This window comes from Haemorhous mexicanus, chromosome 16, assembly GCF_027477595.1.
Source record: "Haemorhous mexicanus isolate bHaeMex1 chromosome 16, bHaeMex1.pri, whole genome shotgun sequence".
Lineage (NCBI taxonomy): Eukaryota > Metazoa > Chordata > Aves > Passeriformes > Fringillidae > Haemorhous > Haemorhous mexicanus.
The window spans coordinates 5,488,057-5,515,260 of NC_082356.1; the positions used below are offsets into that span (position 1 = coordinate 5,488,057).

At 48.6% G+C, this 27,204-nt stretch overlaps 1 pseudogene; it reads left to right on the forward strand.

The window, feature by feature from the left end:
* LOC132334711 (zinc finger protein 850-like) overlaps nt 1–27,204 on the forward strand; it is a 209,251-nt pseudogene that overhangs the window by 27,627 nt on the left and 154,420 nt on the right.

The window sequence follows — 27,204 nt, forward strand, 5'->3', positions numbered from 1 at the left end:
TATGGCTTAATAAGGTGAGGGATTAATGGATTTTTAACTTCCTGTGGAAGGCAGGCACATGGATTCAGAGCTATCAGACACTAAGTGTATGTTTTTGGGTTACTTTAATAATGGTACTTACTGTGAGGAAATGACACTGGGGGAAATTTTCTCCCAGCCCTTCACCCAGCTCTTTGGGTCTGCCCCACCAGTTTTCAAAGGGTTCAGATCCACTCTAAATGCTAATGATACCATACAGTGGTTGGTGTTGCTGATAGGCCTGTTGCATTTAGCATTCAGAGATAAGGGAAGATTAACCTGGATAACCACACTGACACCTACCCCAGAGACAAGGGATGCTGCTGCTCCAGAGCCTGACCCTGCCCCAGAGCCCATCTCAGAAATGAACCACCCAGGTTGGGTGGGGGTTCTAGAGAAAAAGATGGGCCAGATGACGAAGGAGTACATTTCCCCAGCTGGTGAAAAACCCTTCCCCTGCCTCAAAGAGGGAGAGTCTGATGGTGCAGCAGTGGAACCCACAGATGTTACAACTGTCCAGGTTCCAGCTGAACTGCAAAGGCAATCACAGCCAGCAGCAGTTGCCCCAGTGGAAACAAGGAGATCTAAGATGAAGCCAGAGCACCCAGATGAGGATAAGAAAGGAGGGCCCTCACAACCCGCAGGAGAGACAACAGCTGAGATCATCACTGAGTCCCTGATGTACAAAAGTCTCTGTAATCTGCACAAAGACATTGTAGAACGGGGATGTGAGGCTTGTACAATCTGGTTACTCTGGGTCTGGGACCTTATGGGTACAGGTGTGCAACTGGATGGTGGTGAGGCAAGGAATGTGGGACCCTTGACCCAGGACTCAGGTATCAATCAGATTTTTGTAAGGGAGTCAGGCTCCCTTTCCCTCTGGGAGCAGCTTTTAGTGAGTGCCAGAGGGAGGTTTGTCCACAGGGAGAGAATGCAGGAGCACCACCATAGAATGTGCTGGAAGACCCTCTGAGGGGGGAGGAAGGGATCCAGCAGCTGAGAGAAGTGTCAGTATTGGAGGTTCTCTTTAGGAGGGATGGACATCATGATAATGACCCCGACAAGTTCAGGTGCACAGGGCAAATGTTGTGGAGTCTGGCAAATCTGGGGCCATCTCAATACATCACCTTCATTGCACCAATTAATGCCGATACCAGCCGAGAGACAGTGGGCTCTGTTGCCAACAAGCTTAGAAATTATGAAAGTATGATCAATAGCCCGATGCAGGCTCATGTCTCTGCTGTAGTCCAAGAACTCAGAGAGGAGATGAGGGAGGAGGTGAGGAGGAACAGTTCCCACATTGTGCCAGTGGCTAATTGCCTACATAGAATCTCCCTTAATTTTTCATCCTCTACCTGTTTTTCAATTGCTGCAGCAATTTTTTCTACAAATTGCAGAAAAGGTTCTTTAAGACCTTGTTTTGTGGTGACATATTTTTGTTTTGGATCTGCCATTTCCATTGTTTTATAGCGTTCATACCTAATTGTTGAGCCTGTGTTAAAAACAGGGGATCCCACCGTGCCTGTAAATCTGGATTAGAAAAAGGCCCTTGACCAAGCAAAACATCAACTCCTACAGCAGGACGAGGGTCCTGCTGAGGCAGTTTCATTTTATCTAAAGCTGTTCGCTCAGCTAATTGCCTCCAATTTTCTTAAAACACGTTATACTGCACTGGTTGAAACAAAACTGCAGCCAAATGCACAATATCATAAGGAGACAGCAAATCTGTATTAACAATACAAATTAATTGCATTACTTCAGCAGAATTAATACCAAATTTAGCTACTTTAGACTGAAGATCCTGCACAACCTTCCATGCAAAAACCTCATGACTATCACTTCATCCTGAATTAGGAACTGCTTTAAACACAGGAAAAGCCATTTTACCATTACCAACACGAGTAGCAACACTATTAGCATCCATATCAAGAGCATCCAAGCCCTTTGGTGTGCCTATTTTCTCCACTAAATCCCAGTCTCCTATCTCAACTGCTTTCCTTTTAACATAGTCCCAGCACCGAAAAGAATCACGAACAGTTACAGTGACATTATCAGAAGGCCGAGCTTTTGAAACACCAAGCTTATTTCTACTACCAGTTTTACCAGGGTTATTTCTACTACCAGTTCTACAAAGCTTATTTCTATTACCAGTTTTACAGCAAACAGAAGTATGCATTAAGTCAGACCTTTTAACTCCTGTAATTTCCTCATTATCACTATCAGAATCAGAAAACAAAGGAGGAGAAAGAGTTAATATTTCCATGTGTTCATGCAGTTCAGAGTCAGAATCAAGCAAAGGAGCAGATGGCTCAATTTATTTCTTTTTTAAGGTCATCTTAGCCGGCCACTGTGCCGAGGACTCAGAGTTAGATTTAACATTAAGTTCAGCTAGTGGCTCTATGGGGGAGGGGTACATGGATTTGAAGCCTTTTGCAGACAAACACGAAGAAGCCTTATCAACTTTTCCCGTAGCAACAGACCCAGCAACAGTCTCTGCAGAAAAAATCCAGCAGAACACTCAGGCTGAGCTTCTCCCCTTTGCTGTTCCCCAGCAGCTACGAGTTCCTCCTCCAGGTCTTTCTTGTCCTGTTCTGCTTTCCACTCCTTTAAGGTGTTATAAAGCAACCTCCAAGTAGGAGATAAATCTGCAGCTGCTTTATCCCCATTCTGAATTACTTCCAGAGTTTTTCTCCAACTTCTTTCCAAGCTCTAACACTAAAAGCAGTAGTTACATCAGTCTTAAAATTTTGAGACTTTGCCCATAATTAAATACTATGCAGAGCATAGTCTGTTGTTTTAACTCCTTTTCTTTTTAAGGATGTTTTCCATGTAGATAAAACAATCTGTTCTTCACTTGTTAAATTATTTCCCATTGTTCCCAGCAGCTCACCTTTTTTCCAGGTGTCAGAATCAGGTCTGGACTGGCAGCTGCTCCCCGCTGCTCTCAGCTTCGCTGGGCTCTGTGCTCACTGCCCCTCGCCCGGCAGTTCCATCACGTCAGGGTAGCAGCAAATGTCACCTTTAGGCCGGACGTGACATACACACGTGACCCAAGTCCAAGAAGAAAAAAAGTTTTTATTCTGCATGTTCTCCTGTTTATACACCCTTAACAAAGTGTGATCTTAAGTCATTAACTACATTACAATAACTTATTCATTGGTGCAAAGCAATCAGCATCAATATAATTGGCAAAAGTTTAACAGAAATTTAATAAGGCACGTATACACATCCACTTAGGCACGTAGTCTAGCTTACAAAAATTCTCATGTATCTTTTCTAATCGGTTTCCATGCTGACGGCCTTGTCTTCTTCCTTGCTATGGATACACCGAAAATCATCAATTGTTATTTCTTCTATTAACTCAGCTTTGCTTGCAGGCCAGCTGTCAAGCCCCGCCAAAGCAGCCACTCTGCCCATGGACAGCCCAAGAATCACATTTGCTGGAGCCATCAGACTCAGTCTGAGCTGTCCTTTTTCCAAGCTGCAAACAGAACCTGCCCCAGCCAGTGCCCTGCAAACAGGCAGGGTTCTGTCAAGCCAAGGAGAGTGCCCAGAGATTTGGGGTCTGTGAGTGCTGGCACAAGAGATCAGGCACAGGGAAACACCTGCAGGAGGAAAATCTCCAGGAAGACAGAAGATCAGGCAATGAGAGAAAACCAAACTCAGAAATGCTGTCGCAGGGAGAGATCAGAGATGTCCACAGGATCCCCTCCAGTGCAGCCCCTCCCTCTGAACAAGCCCCCTCCCTCCTGTGCCCCCAGCCAAGCCTCTGCCCTCAGGGCCGGTGCTCCAAGGTGTGCAGCCCCTCCTGTGCAGGCAGAGCTGCAGCAGAGCCGTGGGGCAGCTCTGCAGCCCCGGGCCCAGTTCCCTCTGCAGGGCACAGGGCTGGGAGCAGCTGCCTGGCCCTGGGGGCTCTGGCAGGGGGCACAGCTGGCTCAGGGTGACGCTGTCCCCAGTGCCTGGCTCTGGGCAATGCTGTCAGTGCAGCCAGGGAAGGAGCTGCATCTCCCTTCATCCAATGCCATCATAGGAACATCTGGAAGTCTCCCTGAGATTTCAGTCCAAGCTGGGAACTTCAGTCCAGGGTACAAATCTGTCCTAGGGCATCTCTGAGTTATAAGATTGACAGGGAAAGGCAGAGGTGTTGTGACACTGAAAGTGCTGCTGGGTTGGTGGAATGAGCAACGTGAGTCCTTGTCTACAAATGTGGAGCTGGGCTGTGGTGGATCCATCTGCTCTCAGCAGCACCTGGTCACTTTTTAAGGGAAAGGTTGGAAGGTGATGACCCTCCACCTGAGAAAGGTTAAATCCCAGAGAAACTCTGAACAGGTCAGAATGACAGACCATCTCCCCTCACTCTCCACTCACCACTTTGCCTCACAGAACTTGCTCTGTTCTCCCTGAGTGCAGCAGTGTTATAGGTTGACTATATGATGCTTTTATCCCCAGTCGTCTTGTTCTGTTTGTGCTGAATAATAAGTTTTGCACCTTTAAGACTTGTTCCAGAGAGTGAAGGAGAGAGAGAAGCAGCAGCAGTTTGTTTTCAGACACAACTCACTCCTCCACATTCCTGCTCCCGGACTGTGTTGTCTGCAGACAGAGAGCGGGACAGAGCTCTCCTTTGCTTTTAGTTAGTTTAGCTAGGTGAGGCAAAGAAGTTCTCTAGACTGTGGTTTTTCCCTTTTCTTTGGCCCTGTTCCAACCTGCTCTGGACTGAACACCAGCAGAGCACCGGCAGCTCCACCTGTGGCCCCCGGGCCGGGCCTGGGCCGCGGCATTTCCAGCACCGGAGGGGCTGAGCAGAGACTGAGTGAGCTGAACTGCAACCCAGGGGGGACTTGGTGAGTTTGTCATCTCTTTTGGAGCAGTAAGAGTTTCATTGTTTAATATTGTTTAAGTTTTATTGTTTAATGAACAGGTTTTTTCCACTTTTCTCCAAGGAGGTATTTTCTCCCGGACCGGTTGGGGGAGGGGCAACTGAATCTGCTTTCCTAGAGGAGCCCTTTGGGGGGTTCTCTCCCAAACTTGCCCTGAACCAGGACAGTGACAGTCTCCAGAATTCTGGGGGTTTTATTTGGGTATTTGGGGAATTTTATTGGATTTTTGGGAGCATTATTAGGATTCTTTGCAGGTCCAGGAATTTTGAGGATTTTTTTTTTGTTCTTTGGTGGGATTTGCGGGGGGTTTGTGGGGTTTTTTTGGATGCTGCCAAGATTTCTTTGGGTCTTGGGGCGATTTTGTAGGACTTTTTGTTGTTTTGAGCATATTTCTGGGAGGATTGGTGGGGTTTAATTGGGATTTTTGGGGGGGTTGTTGGGATTTCAATAGATTTTGTGGGCTTTGATTGGGATTCTAGGGTGTTCTAATGTGATTCTGTGAGATTTAATTGGGATTTTGTGGGTTTTATTGGGATTTTCTGGGCTTTGAAGGAGATTATAGTGCCTCTCAGCCCTTCCCCACAACTGGGGACAACCCCAAAGCCCCCTCAGACCACCCAAGGTCCCCCAAAATCCCCCCAAAATTACAATAAGATCTTCCAAAACCCCAGAGAATCCCACAAAATACCAGTGAAACCCACTCAAATTAAAAAATACTCCCAAAAACTTCAATAAATGCCCCAAAACAACCAACCCCCCACAAAACCCCAATAAAATCCCCCAAATTCCAAAACCCCCCAAATCCACAACACCCCCAAAACTCAGTAATTGTCTCCAAAAACCCCAATAATTCCCACTAAACTCCCTATAAAATTCCCCAAAACCCAAAAAAGCCATCCCCAAATCCCCAAAACCCTCCCAAAATCCCCAGAAAAGCCCCCAAAATCCCCCCAGACTCACTGGGGCTGTCCTGGATCAGGGGGCACCGGCCGGTGGAACAGGAGCCACTTCAGGGGGCCCTCGGAGCTTTCTGGGGAGGGGGCACCATGGGGGACCCCCCCAAAAACCGGTAAGGGGGGGACACCCTGCTGTGCCGCCTCCCCCTGAAACCCCCCGACCCCGGTTCAGGGTGGGCCTGGGACCCCCGGGACCCCCAAATCTCCCCCAGGACCCCTCCAGGAACCCCAAACCCCCCAGAGCCCCCCAGGGTTGGCCCAGGATCCCCTGAGAGCCCCCAGACCCCAATCGAGCCCAGCCCAGGATGTCCCCTGAGACCCCCCCAGACCCTTCCCAAGACCCCACCCAGGACCCACCCAGGACCCTCCAGACCCCTCCTCAAATCCAACTCAGGCTCCCCCAGCCCCTCCCCAGACCCCCCCAGGACCTCTCCCCAAACCCTTCCAGACCCCCCAAAGCCCCTCCCTAAAACCTCCAAAACCCTCCCAGGACACCCTCAGGACCCCCCAGAGCTCTCCCCAAACTCCCCCAGGACCATCCCAACCCCCCATGACTCTCCCAAGACCTTCCTGCGACCCCTCCCCAAAATCCCCCTCCACCCCCCCCCCCATCCCCCCTCGAGACCCCTCTTAGGACCCATCCGCACCCCCAGGTCCCCCCACAATGCCCCAGGACCCTCCCCAGACCCACCCAAAGCCCCCCCAGACCCCCCAGGACCCTCCCCCGCCCCCCCGATCCCCCCCCAGGACCCTCCCGCACCTGTCCCCAGCCCGGCGGGTCCCGGTGGCGGCGGGGAACGGGGCGCCGCTCAGGACTCGCCTCTGATTGGCCGGAGCCGCGCAGGGAAGGCGGGCGTTACTGAGAGGAACCACGCCGTGATTGGTTTTTTGGGGACATGCAGCGTGGTCATTGGTTGAATCGGGTTGGGGCGCGTCGCTATTGGCTGGGAGCCTGCCCACGAGGCGGAGGCGGGTGATTGTGAGGCGAAAGCGGCAGAGGAGAAGCTGAGGTGGGGTCGGGGGGAAACTGGGGGGGTTTGGGGCGGGTCTGAGGGGAAAGGGGGGATTTTTGGGGGCATTGACTGGAAATAGGGGGGTGTGCGGTGGGTTTGGGGGGAACGAGGGCGTGTGAGGGGGCTTTGGTGGGTCTGAGGAGGCTTTAGGGAGCTTTGGGGGAAGCTTGAGATGGTCTGGAGCGTTCTCAGGTGGGTTTAGGGGGATCTGAGGGGAACTGGGAGGGTCTGAGGGTATTTTGAGAGGAACTGGGGTGTTGTGAGGGGATCTGGAAGGTTTTGAGGTAGGTCTGGGGGGAATTTGGGGGAGTCTGGGGGGATTAAGAGGTCTGAGGGGGATTTGGGGCAGTCTGATGGATTTGGGGGGTCTCAGGTGGGTCTGGGGTGAATTTTGGGGAAAACTGGGGGGAGTCTGAGGGTCCTGGGGAGGTTTTGCGGGTCTTGGGGAGTGTTTTTGGGTCTGGAGTGGTCCTGGGCCAACCTTTGGGGACTGTGGGGGTCCTGGGGGAGATTTGGGGGTCCCGGGGGGGTCCCAGACCCACCCTGAACCGGGGTCTGGGGGTTTCAGGGGGAGGGGCCACAGCAGGGGTTCCCCCTTCAGGTTTTTGGGGGGTCTCCCATGGTGCCCCCTCCCCAGAAAGCTCCGAGGGCCCCCTGAAGTGGCTCCTGTTCCACCGGCCGGTGCTCCCTGATCCAGGACGGCCCCAGTGAGTCTGGGGGGATTTTGGGGGCTTTTTTGGGGGATTTTAGGAGGGGTTTTGGGGATTTGGTGGGGGTTTTTGGGGAGAATTACTGGGTTTTGGGGGAGGTGTTACATGATTTGGGGGGGTTTTGTGGATTTGTGGGGTTTTGGATTTTGGGGGATTTTATTGTAGTTGTGGAGGGTTTCTTGGGGGGGATTTATTGAAATTTTCAAGAGTGTTTTTAAATTTTGGTGGGTTCCACTGGTATTTTGTGGGATTTGCGGGTGTTCAGAGGGTTTTTTGGGGATTTTTTGGGGATTTTGGAGGTTTTTAGTGGAATTTTGGGGGGGGCTTTGCAGGTATTCCCGGATGTGGGGAAGGGCTGAGAGGCACCAAAATCTCCTTAAAATCCCCAAAAGTCCCTATAAAACCCACGACATCCCAATTAACTCTCACAAAGTTCTGTTAGAACACCCTAGAATCCCGATAAACGCCCACAAAATCCATTGAAATTTCAACAAATCCCCAAAATCCTCATTAAACCCCACAAATCCCTTCAAAAATGTCTGCAAAACCATAAAAAGTCCCACAAAATCCACCCCGAGACCCAAAGAAATCTTGGCAACACCCAAAAAACCCCACAAAATCCTCCCAAAATCCTAACAAAAAAGGCTGATAGAATCCCCCAAAATCCAAACCCACCAAAATCCACAAACCCCCCGAAATCCCCAACACCCCCCAAACTCAGTGATTCTCTCCAAAAACCCCAATAATTGCCCTAAACTCCCAACAGACTCCCCCAGCCCACTGGTATGAACCAGCTGTGCTCCATATGGCTCCAGTTGCTCTCTTTCACCCTCACTTTTGTTCCAGTCACTCCCAGTATCTCCCAGTGTTCCCCAGTTCCCTCCAGCATGTTCCCAGTCACTCCCAGTATCCCCAGTATGATCCCATTTGCTCCCAGGCACTCCCAGTCACCCTCAGTTTAGTGGGACTCACTGCCAGTATGATCCCAGTTCATCCCAGAATAAGCCCAGCAGTTTCCAATGGCCCCCAGCATGCACCCAGTCACTCCCAGTCACTCCCAGTCACTCCCAGTTGCTCCTAGCATGATCTCAGTTCCTCACAGCTGCTCCCAGTCACCCTCAGCACCATCCCAGTTATTCCCAGTACATCCCATTTGCCCCAACATGGTCTCATTTGCTCCCCATAGGCTCCTGCTCACTCCCAGTGTGATCCCAGTCTCCATCAGTGTGATCACAGTCTGCCCTGGCAGTCTGATCCCAGTATTATATCAGTACAAACCCAGCACAGTCCCAGTCACTCCCAGTATGATCCCAGTATAATGTCAGCACAAACCCAATACAGTCCCAGTCACTCCCAGCATGATCCCAGTATAATGTCAGCACAAACCCAATACAGTCTCAGTATGATCCTACTATGATCCCAGTACGATGTCAGTACAAACCCAGTACAGTCCCAGTCACTCCCAGTATGATGTCCATACAAACCCAGGACAGTCCCAGTCACTCCCAGTACGATCCCAGTATGATGTCTGTACAAACCCAGTACAGTCCCAGTCACTCCCAGTACGATCCCAGTATGATGTCCATACAAACCCAGTACAGCCCCAGTACAATCCCAGTACGATCCCAGTATGATGTCCATACAAACCCAGTACAGTCCCAGTCACTCCCAGTCACTCCCAGTATGATGTCCATACAAACCCAGTACAGCCCCAGTCACTCCCAGTACCATCCCAGTCCAGCCCAGTCCCTGGCAGTGCTGCCACTGCTGGGATCCCCCAGCCCTGTGTGCGTTCCCCCCTCCCGGAGGTGCCGAGAGGAGCCCCAAGGGCTGGCAGTGCCCAGGCAGGGTCCCCAGCAAGGCCCAGTTTGGATGTGCAGCCCCCAGTTTTCCCAGTTTGCCTCTCCTTTGGCCTGGGCCGGGTTCCCCCCGCCCGCAGCGGCTGGGAGCAGCCGAGAGCCCCGCGCTGCCCATCCCGACCTGTCCCGGCTCCATCCCCGCTCCTGCTGCGGGAACGGGGCACCGAGGGTGTCGCTGCTGCTGGGGGAGGAGGAGGAGGGAGGGAAGGGGAGGGATGGAGGGGGTGAAGGAGGTGGGGTTAGGGAGGGGGAGCGGGGGGGAGATGGAAGAGGAGGGATGAAGGCGGAGAGAGAGCAGTGATAGAAGCAGGGAAAGGAGGTGGGGTTAGGGAGGGCGAGGAGTAGGGATAGAAGGGGAGGGATGGAAGAGGAGAAGGAGGTGGAGATAAGAGAGCTGAGGAGGACAAGGAGCGGGGATGGAAGGGGAGGAGCGGGAGGAAGAGGAGAGACAAAGGCGGATCCAGGCTGAGCAGACAGAACCACGTGCTCGAGCCCTGCCTGGATTTGCAGCCCCCACCTGTGGGATCATCGCCCCCCCCCATCGCGCAGGTGAGCGGGGAGGGGGAGCTCGGCCCAGATATCCCGGGGGGGATCCCTGGGTTGGGTTTTTTGGGGGGATGTTTGGAGAATGAAGAAGTCCAAGGCTTAGTGGAAAAGGCCCCTTGGGGGGACATCGGGGGGTGCCGGTGGTGGCTGCTGGCAGAGGCAGCCTGGAGGAGCAGAGCCCTGTGTCCCCCAGGAGCCCAAAGTGGGGAGCCCAGAGAGGGGGGAGCGCCGCCATTGGCGGGACCCTCAAGAGCTGGAGAGGGGCAGGGGGGACTCCTTGGAGCCCCTGCAGCCCAGAGCAGAGAGTGAGGGGAGAAGGGACCTGGGAGCCCAAACAGCCCCGGCATCCCAAAATAGTGAGAGCGAAGAGGGGGGAGCTTTAGGGATTGCTGGGACTGCCAGCAGCCTGGGGAGGGCAGGCACCGAGGAGAAGGGGGACCCCCAATCCAAGTGTGACCCCCAGCAGCTGGGACAGGGGGGAACCCCGAACACCAGAGGGACCAGGGACAGGGAACTCTTTGGAGGCTTTTTCAGGGCTAAATTTTGGTGTTTGGGAGGTTTTTATGGAGCCCAGGTGGCCTGTGACTTATAGAGATGGACTTGGGCAGAGGGACCTTCAAAATCCACGTGGTCATCCATTGTTTTACCCAAACCAGGATTTCCCATTGCCAGCCCCTGGGAGGCAGTGAGGAAGAGGAAGGTGCCCCAGGACACTGAGGCAGGTGAGGAGGAAGTCAGTGCCCCTTTCCCCCTCTGTCCTGCTCCATCTCCCAGCCCAGCACGGCCCCCGGCTGCAGGACAGCCCTGGGGGGATCTCCTTCCCCTTGCCTGTGCCACGGAGGCAAATCCCATCCTGTTTTTATCCCTCTTCCTCCAGAGCAGGAGCTGAGCATGGAGAGCAGGGAGGACAAATCCCAGGGGCAGAACCAGGCAGCAGAGGCCGTTTTGAGCGGCTCCACGGCGCAGGAACCCAACGGGGAGGAAAAGCCCCAGAGATCCCGCACGAGGAGGGGCTGCAAACGCAGATGGCGGGGATCTGAGGGGGAAAGAGCCAGCCTGGGCCGGGAAGGCGGCCGGAGATGGAGCCAGAGCTCAGAGCTGGTGCTCCATGAGCAGCTCCATGATGGGGAGAAGCCCAACACGTGTGGGGAGTGTGGGAAGAGCTTCAGGTGGAGCTCCCACCTGATCATGCACCAGAGGACCCACACTGGGGAACGGCCCTACGAGTGTGATCAGTGCAGGAAGAGGTTTCAGACCAGCTCCTATCTCCACCAGCACCAGCACACTCACACAGAGGAGAGGCCCTTCCGCTGCCCCGACTGCGGGCAGGGCTTCAGGCGAAATGCCCATCTTGTCACGCACCGACGCATCCACACTGGGGAGAGGCCCCACGAGTGTGGGGAATGTGGGAAGAGCTTCAGCCGGAGCTCCAACCTGATCAGTCACCGGAGAACCCACACTGGGGAGAGGCCCCATGAGTGTGGGGAGTGTGGGAAGAGCTTCAGCCGGCATTCCAACCTGCTTGTCCACCAAAAGATCCACACTGGGGAGAGGCCCTACGAGTGTTCTAAGTGTGGGAAGAGGTTTCAGAGCAACTCCCATCTCCTCCAGCACTATCAGATTCACAGAGAGGAGAGGCCCTTCCAGTGCCCTGACTGCGGGAAGGGATTCAAGCACAACTCCACCCTCATCACCCACCGGCGCATCCACACTGGGGAGAGGCCCTACGAGTGTCCCCAGTGTGGGAAGAGCTTCTCACACAGCTCTAACCTGACCCGACACCAACGGAGGCACCGGTAAGGGAAGCCCTGCGAGTGCCCCGAATGCAGGAAGAGCTTTGTGTGCTGCTCCAGCTCCATCCCCCACTGGAGGAGCCACATTGGGCAGAGCCCTGGTCACCCACATTCCTGTGATCCATGTTGGGAACACACCTGGCTGCTTCTCCTTTTGGTCTGGCAATGATTTTCTTGTGCCTCATCTTCATCCCTTAAAAACACCATAAACATGGTTAAATAAATGAAATTGATCAAAGATATCTAAAGTCCCACCATTTCTCAGATGTTTGAGGAGGAATTTAGGATTTGGGGACACATTCTGTGTGGAGTGCACCTGTTGCTAAAAGGCAGGAATTTGATCTAACCCTTCTTGTGTTGCTAACAACTCCTCCCCTGGCCCAAACCCAAACTCCACCCCTGGCGTACCCTATAAAAACCCCATGGCCCTGCCTTTGCCCTGTTTTTTGGGGTCAGAAATGGATTCTGGAGATCTCTGAAACCAAGACCTGTCTCGTTTGTTCCCGGCACCGGCAGCTGCAGCCTCCCTGGGCACCATGAACTCTGGAGAATGGGGGCAGCCAGTGAGGACATGTCCTGGATTGCAAGCTAAGTGTGTGTTGTGTTTGCCATCTGTCAGAGGTGGGGCAGTTATCTTCTGTGCATTGGGCAGTTTATCTCTTCCACAAGCATTCCTCCCTCCAGGAGAGATCTGCTGTTAATGGGCCATTAATTTACAGGAGAGTGAACGTGTTTTTCACAGGCAGCTTCACAGAAACTGGAAAACGTGGGGGTTCCCAGGAGGGGGCACCGCTGATCCAGAGCATCGAGGTGCTGCCTGCAATTGTCCATAACCACCCCTAAGGAGCCTTCAGGGCTTCACCCTCCATGAGCTGCAGCAGTCCTGTTGGGAAAGGTGACAAGAGCCCGTGGAATGGTCCTTGTTGCAGGCAGATTAGCCACTTGCAGCTCTTCAAAACTCCCTCCTTTAAAAAAACAAAAAAACTGAAATCGTTCCTAAATGTGAAAACCACATTCACTCTCCTGTGAAAATGTAAAAAGTTTAATAAAGGACAGTGGGAGACCAGGACCATGGAGCAAAGGTTATTATGGCTGGGTGCATCTTGGCACTCAGCCAGGAGCACCCTGTTCCCTTTGGGGATCCCCCTGAAATACCTTTTCCCTTACACCAGCCTGTTGAATATTCATAGACCCTCATGCATATCCATAAACTACTTCACATATTCCAGGAACTCTTCTACCTGGCCCCTCCTTGGGTCTGCCTTTTCAGAGCATGTGTGTTTCTTGGCTGTGGTTTTGGCTCCTTCTCTTTATCACCTCCAGGTTTTTGGGCCTTGGTCCACTCTGCCTTCAGACAGGGAGTGCTGATAGTTGGCAGATCTGTGCAGGTGTCCTCATCCTGTGTGCACTGGATGTTATCCCATCCCAGCAGGAATTTTAACACAAGCAGCTATTTCATGAAGCTTAATTAACAACAGGAATAAAACCTATATATTTATATCAAAGTTGCTTTAACATCACACATATAAAATCCATTTTAATATCTGTGAAAAACCAATATTATAATATGTTTTTATAACATTGCCCATATCTTTCCTTACCCTTTTGTTCCCAAGTGTGCAGCAAGGAGTGAAAACTGCCAGCATGGCACAGGGTTGCTGCCATCTCTCTGTCACCCCGTGTCCCTCTCCCTTAAGAGCCTGAATGAGAGATGAGGGACTCCAGGCAGCTCTCCAAAATGCAGTTTATTGTATCCAGGATGTTACAGCAGTCCAGGGTCTGGTGACAGAGTCTGTGCCTCCAGCTGCAGGCAGGCCTGGAGATCCTTTAGCTTTGGTTACAGTGCATTATATACTCTGCTTTGCTGAGCATCTTAACACAGAAGAAACAATCTATACCTTTACTTTTACCTATAGCCTATCATAACTCCTGTAATTACCATATTCATGTCACTATTCTCCAGTCACTAAAAGTTAGTACGTTAGTTTAAGCTAGAAGTTGTTTTTCAGTTTTCTTGCAGTGAAAAATTCTGAGACCTTTTTTCTACTTGCAACTTTGCTGACTTGTTTACCTGTGGAATCTTTTTGGTTGGTGAAAACATCTTGTTTGAGGTGGGTTTATCCTTTGCTCTAAGCCATAAAAACCTCATGTAAGTAGCACAGCCTTTGCCTTAGTTACCCAGTAAGACTGGCTCAACAATTCTTCTATGTCAAAACTTGGTTCCATCTCTATTCCTTTTTCAGATTCTACATTCAAAAATCTTTTTGTCATGCACACATATCTGTTAAAGTTTCTTGTTGAACTTTCATCCTTCCCAACACTCTGTTCCACCCTGTCCCTCTTTTCCTGAGGGCAGAACAAGGGACAGAATCCATCCAGAGGTGACACGGGAGCGCTGCTGCCCTCTCTCCGTCCTGTGTCCTCCTTTCCCCCCCATCTTTCCATGTCCCCCCTTCCCTGCCTGTCACTGCTGAGTCAGAAATGACACGGATAAATGAGTGGAACACTCCATGCATCTTCAGAAGGCCAATAATCATCTTTTTTAGGAGACGGATTTTTTTGTACTTGGTCCTGATACAGGTGGACCTGATTGGTTATTTTACATTTCACATGATTGGCTAGTTAAGAAAACACCCCTTGGGGTAAACAATCCATGAGGAAAACAATTGTCACAAACACCACCTGCGAGGTTGTTCAGGATTCTTCATCTCCAGCTCCCTAATGTTTCCCAGATGGATCCATGGGAAATCTTACCTGGATTGTGTATCCACGCCTACCCGGGAAGGTGACGGCCGCGCCGTCCCGGGCCCTCCCTCTAGAAATGGCGCTTACCACGCTGTTTAAGGTTCCCCTTTTTCCTGCCCAAGTCTTTCTTTTCCCATCCCCAACCTCCCCTTCCCCCCTGCTGTTGGAACCCAGGGCACAAGGAATGTCTCCCTGCCTGTCCTGAGAAGTCCTGATCCCCAGGAGAACACTGCTTTTAACTTTTGTCCATGGAGAAAGCTTCCAGGACTTTGGGAAGAATTGGGATCAGTGAGTGTGTGAAAGAGAGAGTAGTGTAGTTTATCACAGGGTGAAAAACTGAGAGCTTTGGGTGTTTAGTCTGAGGGTGGATAGAAGACAAGATGGAGGATTTTGGGCGTTGCCTGATCTCCTTCTTGTTCTTCATCTCCTCCATTTTCTGCTGTGTTGGAAGCACAGGGTGATTGGTTGGAAAGAGCTGCAATGCAGATGCTGAGTGGCAGACAAAGAATTAGTTACTGGTAGAAAGGTAGAAATAAAATGTGTTCTAAGAGTTAATTGGACAAAATTATTTTAAAAGACCTTGAACCTGTGTGTCCTATGACTTCTGGTGCCTTCTCTTTGTATGCTAAGTCTGGTGTGCAGACGGCGTGCTGAAATTTTGGTAAGAGAAAAATAAACAACAGCCTGAAGACTGAAAAAAGCAAAGGTCCCGTTTGTTTCTCAGTCCTGGCACAGAACTTTTTAGGGGTGTCCCCATCAGGGGATCCTCGGGGATGGTTCACACCTCCATCCCTCCCTTCCTCCCTCCCTCCCTCCCTCCCTCCCTCCCTTCCTGTCCCGCTGCTCAGCCCTGCTCAAAGCCCTGCACCCTCGCTACTTCACAAAAGGACCCAAAATTAACCAAAATCCACCCAAAATTACCTCAGAACCCATCCTGAGGGGCTCTGGGGGAAATTTGAGGGGCGTTTTGAGGGATTTGAGCAAACTTTGGCTGGGTTTGAATCCTTCACCCACTTGGGCATCCACAAGGTACTAAAACCACCCAAAATTTCCTCCAAATTAACCCAAAATCCACCAAAAATCGATCCAACAACCAGGCAGCTGGGGGGAAATTTCTGGGATTTTGAGATTTGGGGGGGATTTTGGCTGGGTTTGGATCCTACGCAAAATTTTGTGTCCAGGAGGTACCAAAACCACCCCAAATCAACCTAGAATCGACCCAAAATTACCTGAAATTAACCCCAAATTACCTCCAAATCCGTCCTGAGAAGGTTTGGGGGTATTTGGAGGGATTTTAAGGGAGCATTTTGAGTGGGTTTGAATGCTATGCCTACTTCTGTATCCATAAGGTACCAAAACCCTCCACAATCCACCCAAAATTACCTGAAATGAATGAAAAATTCATCCTGAGGGGGTTGGGGGGAGGTTTGGGTGGGGTTTGAGGGGATTTGGGGGTTTTGGGGGGGATTTAAGGGGGCTTTTTGGCAGTCATCATCATCCAAAAAACAACACCCCCTGCCAAGCTGAGACCAAACCCTAAGGACTGTGCCCCTCGTGAAGAGGAGATCAAAGAACTGCTCCCTTTCTGGGGAGGTGATCAAAAGCCAGAGGAGACTGAGCTATTAACTCATTAAGTTAAAATGTATTCATTTAATCAAGTATCATCATTTCTGTAACTTGATCCTTTGTGATTAAGTCTCAAATGCTTTTCTATTCCTTGTTAATGTAGCTGAATAATAAATTTGGTTTTATAAACTATTAAGTCATATTTCTGATGTTATATATGAGGTCCCATACATCTAATTTATAAAACCAGAAACTGAAAATTTAGCAGCAGTTTTAACTGCGATAAAATAATACAATCAAATAGAATTCACTAATTACAAAAGGAAATTTGGCAGTGGTTCAGATAAAGCTGAAGCAAAACCGATCGATCGGGGTATGGGGAGGGCTTCCCACCCTGCCTGACGTTCAAAAGGCAAAAGGATCCAAACACAACTTATGTACTGTGGGCTAATACATATTCATCAATATTTTCCTGTAAATCTCCTCCTGTTTCTGATTCTTGAAATCAACATCACCACACTCACAGTGCATGCTCCCACTGTGGCTAAGGGGGCTTCTGGCTCTCTGGGGCTCTCCTTTGAGGAAGGCTGACAGTCTTCCTCACTGTCCTCTGAATAACCTGGCAGGCTGTGCCTGTGCCTCAAGTCCTGTGTTATGTAAGTAAGCACTATGCTCCAGTTAAGCCTTTTTATTTTATAGAAAAGAACACTCTTTTATGCTCCCTGTCTGGAATTATCCCAATGTTATTCATGTCATGGCCGATCCTGTCCTGGGAGTTGTCTTAACTTTGTCTTGATGCCAATTCTGACTTGGGAGTCTTCCTAACTTTTGTTCATCAAGGCCAATTCCAATCTCCTGTATCCTGTTTCCCACATGTATCATCTACAAAGAAACCCATCTGCTTCATACTATGAATCACATATACCTTTCCAATTTTCTTCCCAAAATATTGATATAATTACAATTTTGTTAGCACAAACCACATCCATTTATCACAATTTCCCCCATCTTCTCTTTGAATAATATTAATTCATGCTTTTTATTAAAGACTGAATTTTGGTATCTTCTACATCCCACATATCCAGGTTTTCACACTCCCTCATTTCTCTTTTTGATCAAATTTGATACATGGTATTTTACCTATGCAGGAAATAAAACATGGTATAGAACACAATAGAGTCCAGCTGGTATAAACCACCAGATTTTGTTAGCACAAATCATATCTATTTATCACAACAGGCCAAAAGCTTGGAAAAGGATGAAAGAAATGCTCAGATGATGACGATAACAAACAAAAACCAAAATAATTTATCTTTGACAGCAAATGAACATGGGCTGCCCTCCAGCCCCCCAAGCCTGGCAGGCTGAGCGGTGCCGTTCCCATGGCATGAGGTGCTGGCAGCCTGCAGAGAGAAACCAGAGAGCCACGGTCAGTCGCAGCAGGCTCCTGTCCCCCTGTCCTGCCATGGCCTGTGCCCGGGCCAGGCTGCTGGCTGTGCTCAGAGCCCAAACCTCCAGTCCTAGTCTCTGTTTTTAGAGAAGGGCAACGTGGCAGGCCACGTTCCACCTCCTCCGCTTAATCACGGCACAGCAACTCCTCAGCAGCTGCAAGAGCGGGATGCCCGTGTGCCCGCTGCCGCCTGCCCAGAGCCCTTCTGCCAGCTGAGCTATGGAGCTGGGTGCCCACCTCTGGAGAGCTGCTGCCAGGAGAGGAGCCGATCACGCACCAGGTCCTCGTCCTTCTGGAAGGGGCTGTCCCTGCAGACCGTGACCCCTGGGGTAGTGCTGCCACTGGACGTGCTCCACAGACGCTGCAGGCGCTTCCCCATCTGGTCTGGGCACCAGTTGAAATCCTCTTGGGAAAAACAAAGAACAATTGCATGAAAGTCAATTCAAAACAAGACCTGGAAACAAGAAAAAGCACAAAGCCTGTCACCGTTTCACAGGCCTGAGGAGGGTCTGACCACTCCATGCGAGAATTAAACCTGCCCAAGGGTGGAGAAAATCCCCACCTTTCCCACGCGTAAACGCACCCCCCATCCACACGGATGGATGCTTTTGTCAGGCTGGCTGCCCCTGCCTCAGCCCGTGCCAGTCTGGCTGGCAGAAGCTGTCAGCAAGGCCAGCAGCCGGCTCCCCTTCCACAACTCTGCAAGCAAGGGATGTTGTTTTATGCATAAGTTTGTGTAGGTGATTGTAACCTAATCATTGCAGTACACATCACTAGTCTCCCTAAAAAAGTATATAAGTGCTTGTATCCCACAATAAAATCGGATTCTGATCCCCGAGTCAGTCTCCCCGTCTCTCTCCATCGCTGACACTTCCCTGATAAATAACTGTTATTCCTGCTCCCATATTTTTACCTGAGAGCCCCCCTTAATTTCAAATTTATAACAATTCAGAAGGAAGGGGTTTCCATTTTTCCATTTCAAGAAAGGCTCCTGCCTTCCTTAGCAAACACCTGTCTTTCCAAACCAAGACACAGGAGCCACCTGTATTATACATGGAAATACTTCACACGAAAAAAACAAGAGCCTCAAAAAGGCAAAACAGCTTGGTAATTTGTAGAAAGTAACTCTGATCAAAAATAAAATGTGTGAATAGATCGGTCTAAAGATGACATTCACAATTTTCCTGGTGACATTGTGCACTGTACTGTAGCAGTGGATAGGCACTGGACATAGCCAGTAGGATAACTGGATATGCTTTTCAAACTTATTCTTAGTATTCATTGAAATATTCATTGAATTCTCATCCTTCTGTACACTTCAGCTCTGCTGTAAACTTCAGAGACATTTTTTCACAAGCTTCTAACAAGTTACTCTGGATCCATAATTCCTGAGACCAAATGGAGTCCAAATGCCAAGTGGGATTACTCTTTTCAAAGCCTGCAGTCACACAGAATGGAGCAGTACTTAAATCATCGTGTGTATCCCATACACATAACAGTCCAGTCACTGACCATCTGCAATGATTTTTTGACTTTTGCTGCAAATTACCTTCAAGAATAAGCTACAAATAATATCTTGAACCGGTTTAAATTCAGGGATTGCACTGCAATTGCCCTAAAAAATTCTAAGGGTACCTAGTGCTGTTGCAGTAATACAAGAGAACTGTAAGTGTGTATTACTAGTTGTTATTCATATTAGGTAAAAATGGCTCAGCTCAGCTTTGCAAAGTAAGAAACAAAACATGCAGAGTTGAAATGATGGAGTTGGGACAGTGTAGCCAGTCTGCTTTTTGTGAGAGATGCTCTTAAGCAGTGGCTGTAGTAATGTACTCATCTCCTGTAACTTTGCTCCTTGTGATCTACTGTCCACCTCAGCAACTTTTTCTGCTCTTTTTTTTCCTTTATTTCTTCAGCTGAGTACCAAAAGGAAAAGACAGAACTGCAATGTTACTACCAAAATAATACATTTTTTTTTCAACCTAAAAAATACTCACAGCTTTTAGAAAACACAACAGAAGTGTTGGAAAGTATAAACATCACAAGGTATTGAACAGTATTTTTACATTATACTAAATCAGCCAAACAAATGGATAGTAGGGCTTGAGGAACAAGGATGTAATTGAAGTTTTGTTAAAAGGGCTTCTTTTGTTCTGTGTGTGGTAACTGTCATCACCCTGATGTAAATACTTCACAATCTATTCAAATTTTCCTAAATTGTATTATCTTGAGATCAGCTATGATTTTTTAGATTTCTCTTGTACCCATCACTGAATTATCTGAGCACAATCTCCAAACAAGACAAATGGTAAAGTAGCAAAGGGCTGCAATAACTGAGCAGCCAACAGGATAAGCCACACTGGCACCTATTGGCTTTGCCAAATCCTCTGTGAGTGCTTTCGTTTCTTTTCCTCTTTGGTTTAAAATGCAACACAATTTCATTACTTCTGATGGCTCACCTCTGAAAGAAAAAGGCAGTAGCTGTTTTTGGCAGGGTAAGTTACATTTGCAAATTGGCTCACCTCCTTGGCAGCAGAACTGCATTTTTTCTTATCAAAGCTGCTCCTCAGTTTGAGTGGGGAGAAGGTGCAAAAGGATGAGAGAGGCTGGTGGAGCTCTGATGGTCTGTGGATCCAATGGTGCAAAGAGCTGGAAGGTGAAATACCTTCTCTTGAGTTCAGGGGCATTAGGGAAAGGGAGTGTGTGCCCGAAAGCTCAGTTCTGTCAGCCATATTCACCGAGTAAAAGGTTTCTTTCCTGCACCTGTGTGTGTGGCCAATGCCAAGGGATGGCAGCTCTTTCTGTTGTGGGGGCATTGCAGCCTCCAACTGCAGAGTATGCAAACAGAGCTGCACTGAAATGTGTTCTCCAGGGCTCAGTTTTGGGGCTGGTCCTTGTAAACTTCTTTATTCATGATCTGGAGATGGAGATTGAGAGCACCCTCAGTAAATTTGCAGATGCCCAGTTGGGTGGGAGTGTGGATCTGCTGGAGGACGGGAAGGCTCTGCAGTGAGATTTGGACAGACTGGATCAATGGGCCAAGGACAAGGGCGTGAAATTCCGCAAGGCCAAGTGCCACATCCTGCAGGTCACCAGCCGCCTCAGTGTGAGCCAGAGTGTGCCCAAGGGGGCAAGAGGCCAATGGCACCTGGCCTGGATCAGCAGCAGTGTGGGCAGCGGGACCAGGGCAGTGCCTGCCCCTCTGTGCTGGGCACTGCTGAGGCCACAGCTCGAGGGCTGTGCCAGCTCTGGGCCCCTTGGGAAAAAGGACATTGAGGGGCTGAGTGTGTCCAGAGAAAGGCAGCAAGGCTCACAAAGTCTCTAGAAAACACGTCCCATGAGGAGTAGCTGAGGGAGCTGGGTTTGTTCAGTCTGGAGAAGAGGCTCAGGAGGGACCTCACCGCTCTCTCCAACTCCCTGACAGGAGCGTGCACTGAGGGGGGGCTGCTCTCTTCTGCTGGGCCTGCACTGAGAGCCAGGGGAAGTGGCCTCACGTTGAGAGGAAATTCAAGTTAGACTTTAGAAAAAAAATTTCACTGCTCAGGTGTTCAGGCCTGGGAATAGGTTGGCCAGAGAGGTGGTGCACTTGCCATTCCTGGAGGTGTTAAAGAGGCAAATGGTTCAGTGGTTTAGGGTTTGCAGTGTCAGTGCTGGGCTGACAGTGAACTGATGTTCCTCAAGGTCTCTTTCACCTCTCTCGGTTCTACAATTCCAAGCGCCTCCCGCCTTGCCGAGGGGAAGGCTCAGGGCTGTCCCGAGTCCGAGGGCGGCTGCGCCCTGAGGTGCTGGGGCGGTGCTGTGGCTGTGGCGTCTCCTGAGGGGCCGGATCGGTCTCTGCCCTCAGCTCCGCGAGATCCCCGCCCTCAGCCCGGCGGGGCCTCTGCGGTCCTTCAGCCCGCAGATCCCACCCCTCAGCCCGCAGATCCCACCCCTCAGCCCGCAGATCCCACCCCTCAGCCCGCAGATCCCACCCCTCAGTCGGACAGCGCTCGGCAGCGGGCACCCGCCTCGCCTCGGGGTCTGCCCGGAGCCACCCGCGCCACTGGATCACAGGTACCCGAGCCGTGCCCCATTTCCCCCCTCGGCACTCCCCAGCCTTCCCACAGAAGAATGCAGCTGCTGTTTCTCTTTAAACTGTTACTTTCCAACCCCCCCTCCCCCCCTTATTTTAAATTTGTATATGTTCTGTCCCTTTAATATTTGGGCTGATCTGGGGTGCTTGCTAAGGCTTCAGAGGGGAGCTCTGATAACGAGCTGTAAATCACACACCGCCCATCTGAGGGAGGAGGGTGCGAGGGAGCTGAAATAGGCCAGGACAGCCCCAAGTCCTGTTCCACAGCGCAGCGTCCTCACGGCCTCAGCTGCTGCTGTGGGGTTTGGTTTCCACAGGACGCCAACAACCCGCACTTCTCCCCTCTGGCCTTTGCTCCCTGGGTTTTGAAGGATAAGTCCTGCCCAGGCTGGCTGGTCTACTGACCGTGCCAGCCATGTGCTCTGGTGCTGCTGAGCACACACATTGACAGATCTGCACTTCTCCAGGAGTGGTTTCTGAGGTTTGAAATGATGTTACTGGATTATTTTCCATAACTGATGGAGAAGAGTTTTAGATGCAACATTTGCCAGCTGTTTGTTGAAGCAAATCTAGTTGTTTGTCTTTCCACCTTGCTCTCTGATGCAACAACCGAGGTGAGCTATTTGCATCTAATTATAATGTATGCTGGCTTATCAATGCTATTTTCCATGCCTCCTGTAGGTTGCAAAAGTCAAAAAGATGCAGGTAAAGGTCAAAATATACATCCTTGTATACATCCAGTTTTAAACCCCTTGTGCTTCTTATATTGCATAATTATATAAACATGTATTAAATGAAACTCTTCTGAAAAGCAATTAGCTCCAGAGCGAACTCATTTTTACAGGCTTCCTTTTGTTTGGGTGAGTTGTGTTTTTTCTTAGGCTGGCAGGGTGGTGGCAGTAGGACAAAACGAGGTGAGGAAGGCTGGCAAGCTTTTCCTTGTTGTGGCAGGGTTGGATTTGCAGGAAAATGAAATCCATGTCTGTTATCACTTCTGAAAGGCTGCAGGGAGATGAACTCTCTCAAATCTCGCTGTGTAAGGGAAGCAGCAAAGGAATGGGGGCAGTCAGTAACTCCAAGAGAAAGCAGGGCTGGCTGTCTTCATTAGGATGACAGTGCTTCTGCTTTGAGCCTTTGCTCCACTTGGAGAAAGAAAATGAATCCATTCTTAAGCTGCATTTGCCACTGATTTCAAGTTTCTACCTGGAGCGAAGTCATTTTTGGAGAAATTGTAAGAGGTTACTGTGATGCTTGCATCAGCCTTCGCTGTTTGGGACTTGGGGCGTGTTTGAGGGAGCATCTTTGTGCCTCCAAAGCTGAATGTCACTCTGCTGCTCTGCTCTCAGAGGCTGCCCCGTGGGGTTTGTGAAGAAGCAATGCTGTGGGGTTTTGTGGGTTACATGGTTCATGGAATGTGGCAATGTCTTTGGGGAATTTCAGTGGGTTCTCCCTGTAAGGAACATGTCTCTGTGCTCACTGCCCTTGGTTTGATCAGTGCTGCCAGAACAATGCTGATGGTTTAGTGGCTCCTTGAGCAGCAGGAGGCCGAGTGTTTTAGAGTGTCCACCCCCTAAGTAACATGACTTGGTCTTAGTGCCAGTTGTTGGCTCATGGAAAAGGTGGCCACTCTTGTAAGGAAAGTTGGATCAGCTTTGTTGTGATCAGTGACACAGAGCAGGGGATGTTCTTTACTGACAGTGCCCCTCAGGGGTAACATGGAATGACCTGATTTCTGCAGAATGTCCACTCTCAAAAGATGATCACCTGTTAGTTACAAATGCAGGGCTGTTATAAAAGACTGTATTTCCAAAGGAAAACTCTGCCATACAACAATACATTCAACTGTGTGTGTGTGAGATGACAAAGTAAAAGCAGAAAACTGGGAAAAGTGCATTTTAGAAAAATGATGTCATTTCTACTGCATATATTATAAACACTGCTAATCTGAACAGAACTGAAAAAACCTTTTCCTTGCTGTTGTAGAACAAGAACAGAGATTTAAAAAAAAGGAACACTCAAAAGGTGCAGATAAATCAGTGTGGTAAGATATCTAATATAATTTGTCATTATAATCTGCATCAATTTTACAAAGTTTTAGTAGACTGTGATAGGCCTGTTGTGGGGTGGTGAGCGGTTGGGAGAACATGCTTTTTCCTAATTTCCACATTTTGGATACTGTATTGGCTATGCAAAGGGTAAATCCAATGTCAAACCTGCACACATAGTAAAACACACCATTACGAAGTCACATTTTTTGTTTTTAATTTGCTAATATTTATCCACATTTTTATTGTATTTTAACTTCTTTAAGAACCCTCAAACCTTCTAAGGGTTTACTGTTAACAATACCTTCTGTCACTGTTAGAAATAATTATCATCTAAGTCTTTTAATGATACCCCAAAGACTAAGAAGCAGATTTTCCAAGTCTGTTTTCCCACCCAGGGTTGTGTGTAGGTGCCCAGAGAATATTTTGTGTTCTGTTTCCACCCACCTGACTGAGGGCTCTGCTGCTGTGCTGCATGGTTTATGTCTCCTGTACCTCAGTACCACGGAGCAGCCTTGTGCTCTTGGACTCTTTCCTTACTACTCCACAGATTTTCAACTGCACCCTGAATTTTATTTGCACTCTGAATACTTTAATGGCTCTGTATTATTTACACTTAATGCACCTTGCAATTGTGAATTTAATATTTAGTGGTTTACATCAGACTTTCTAAGAGTTACTAGTAACGAAAGGCCAGAAATATTAAAAGGAGGCTGTTACTCTGCAAAGGAAATCATGCTCAAATAACAAAGGATGGATAGAAATATTTCTAGGTTTGTTATTGGTGGCTGAATAGAAGTGATGTAGCTCCATTTTGGCTCACTTCCCCCCCCTTTTTTAAAACACACCTACATACTGCATTTTGACAGGTTTATTCTAATACTGACTAGATTAATAGAGAGAAAAGATAACAATTTTAATGAAGTTTTTTGTGTTTGCTCCTAGATATGAAAACAGATCTGACCTTACTGCTGGAATGCCTTAAATCTCAGATGGACTGCCCTCTGTCTCAGCAGGAGGCTGTGGTCACTGTCTATTCCATTTGCCAACAAAACAGTAAGAAAGGCTTTTCCTTAGAAACAATGCAGGCATTTATGTTCCCCATATATGCCAAGGAACTGGTGGGCACTGTGAAAATGTCTAAAGGACATAAGGCTTGAGATGTTGGAAAATCTTAGAAGCCTATCATTTTGCAGAGAAATAGAAGCAAAAGTTTCTGTTCTTTTTTCCTCTTGTAGGTGAAGCAAGCGAATACTTTGGAGGAATTGGTGGTTTGATGTTTAGAAATGACCTTGCCAAGTCGAGTGCTCATTGCATCGTAAAGGAAGCAGCTTTATTTACATTGGGGATTATTCTAGAGAGTAATGGCAATAAAAATAACACTGTTTGTATTTCTGAGTGCGCTATGGCCCCCTGTCATTACTTGTGCTCCTGCTTTGTCTCCGTTTTCTTTTGGGCACACAAAATGAGACTACAAGATTGTCAGTTGGAGCAAGGGCAGGGAAGGTGCCCCAGTTGCCCTGTCCATCCCCAGATTTGATCTGTGCCTTGCTGACTTGTGCACACAGGGTGTCTTTAAGTTACCAGACAGCTGCACTCCCCCTCTCCCTCAGCAGCAAGTGTTCAGTGACTCCTGGATTGTTCCAGAGCTTGCCAGGGTCCTGCTTGGTGTAGAACTCACTGCAGGGGGAAACCCTCAGGCACTTCATAGTCCTGCCCTGTCTCTGCTCCCCACATACTGGCCACAACTGAAACTTAATAATTTAGGATGATAAGTAGCTTACTTTAGGACTTAATGGTTTTCACTTTTTGTTTTCAGTGTCTTGTCAGCAGACTTTGTGTACTTCTGCATTGCTTGAAGAACTCATTTTATTTTGAATTAAAAAGGATTCTGATGTGAACTTGAAAAGAATGTCTGTTTCTATCATCTTAGTACTGGTGTCAAATTATGGTAAGTTGGGTTTTTTTCTGTGTTACGACAACACTCCTTTTCTGTTTGCCAATCTGCAGTCCAGAATTTGGAACATGCAATAAGCAATGTTTTGGTGAAGTGAATTTATAAAGATGAATGTTTGCATGTAACCGAACCTGAATTGTCGAAGTAGGTCATTGCTCACCTGGATTTCCTTAAACAGCAGAACGTGGTTTAGTTCTAAAAAGAGAGTTTGCAAATGCAAACCCATAGTTTCTGAGAGTGTCTAGAAAGAGAGAGACATGGAAAGGTTATTTACCAATATGTTGATATGATTTTGTATTTCCTTGTGGGGAGGATATGTGCTTAGGAAAGGGAATGTATGTATGTAAATTCAACTTGCTGTTAAGATTTTGTCTGCAGTTGCATTTGTCTCTGGAGTCTTGTGTGTGTTCTCTTTTAGAAAATGGGCAAACCCATGTCAGAGACACAGGCTGCATCAGCCTGCTGCTGCAGTTGTTCAGGTGAACAGGGTTGCAATTCAAACAGACAAATAGTAGGCTGGTTAGCAGCTATGTTTCCTTGACTGTCTGGGACTTGTTTTCTTTGTCCGCAACAGAACAACTCTTTCCAGGTCTGAGAAGAATCTGTCAGCTGAAAACACTGATCCCTGCTATCAGCTCTGGTCCTCAGTGTGCAGCACTCTCTGTGCCTGTGTCAACAACCCCCAGCACAGGACGTGTTGCTCTGAAAATTGTGGAAGAAGTCCAAAGATATTCTCCAAATCGGTAACACTTTGGTTTCATTTTTACTGTTCAGCTGAAGTTGATTTTATTGTGTTTTGATTTGGGGTAATTTGTTTTTACTTTTCTAGAAGATAATCAGAACATTTGCTGTGGGGTTTTTCCCTATGCCAAAGGGTGGCTCGAGAGTTGCACAGAGCCTGGGATAGTTCGTCCCATCTGTTCATTTCTTGGTCTCACAGTTGCAAACAACTGGAAGTGCAGCTCAAGCTTTATACAGCTTTGCATTTGATAAAAGGAAGTTTAATTCAAGAGCTAAATGGGTTTTCCTTTCTTGTCAATCTCTACAGAGTCATTTGCTGTTCTTCCCACTTTTACTCTGACCACTGTACTCCACCATCTTTACTTACACTGCGCTGTGCTCAAGTCCACAAATAGCCACAGTCTGCTTACATTTGATAGGGTCAGTAAAACTGCTGGGAGCTGTTCTGATTAAAAGTGTGTCCAAAAAAAAGTCCTTGTGACATGGCTGAAAACAATGACTTAGGTAGAACTCAGGCATGATGTTTGCCATTGGTGTGCACATATCAAGGTCATGTTTTCCTGGAACTATTTTATATGCAGTTACTGCATTTCTTAAGATTAATGTATCTCCAGCTTCTGTTGTAGAAGAAATGTAATGACTGACACATGCACAGAAAAACTCTGATGGACTTACTTGGTGAAATGCTAAAAGAATTTGCAAACTCTGTTGCTTAAATCACATTTTTTCTTTTTTCCACTGAGCAGATGTGCAGAAATCTTTTGTTTCTATTGGAGGATTGGATACATTAGCCAAAGTTCTCCTTGAGCTTGTGCCTGATTCCTGTTTGTGTCACTCCAGCATGAAACTTGAAGTGGTA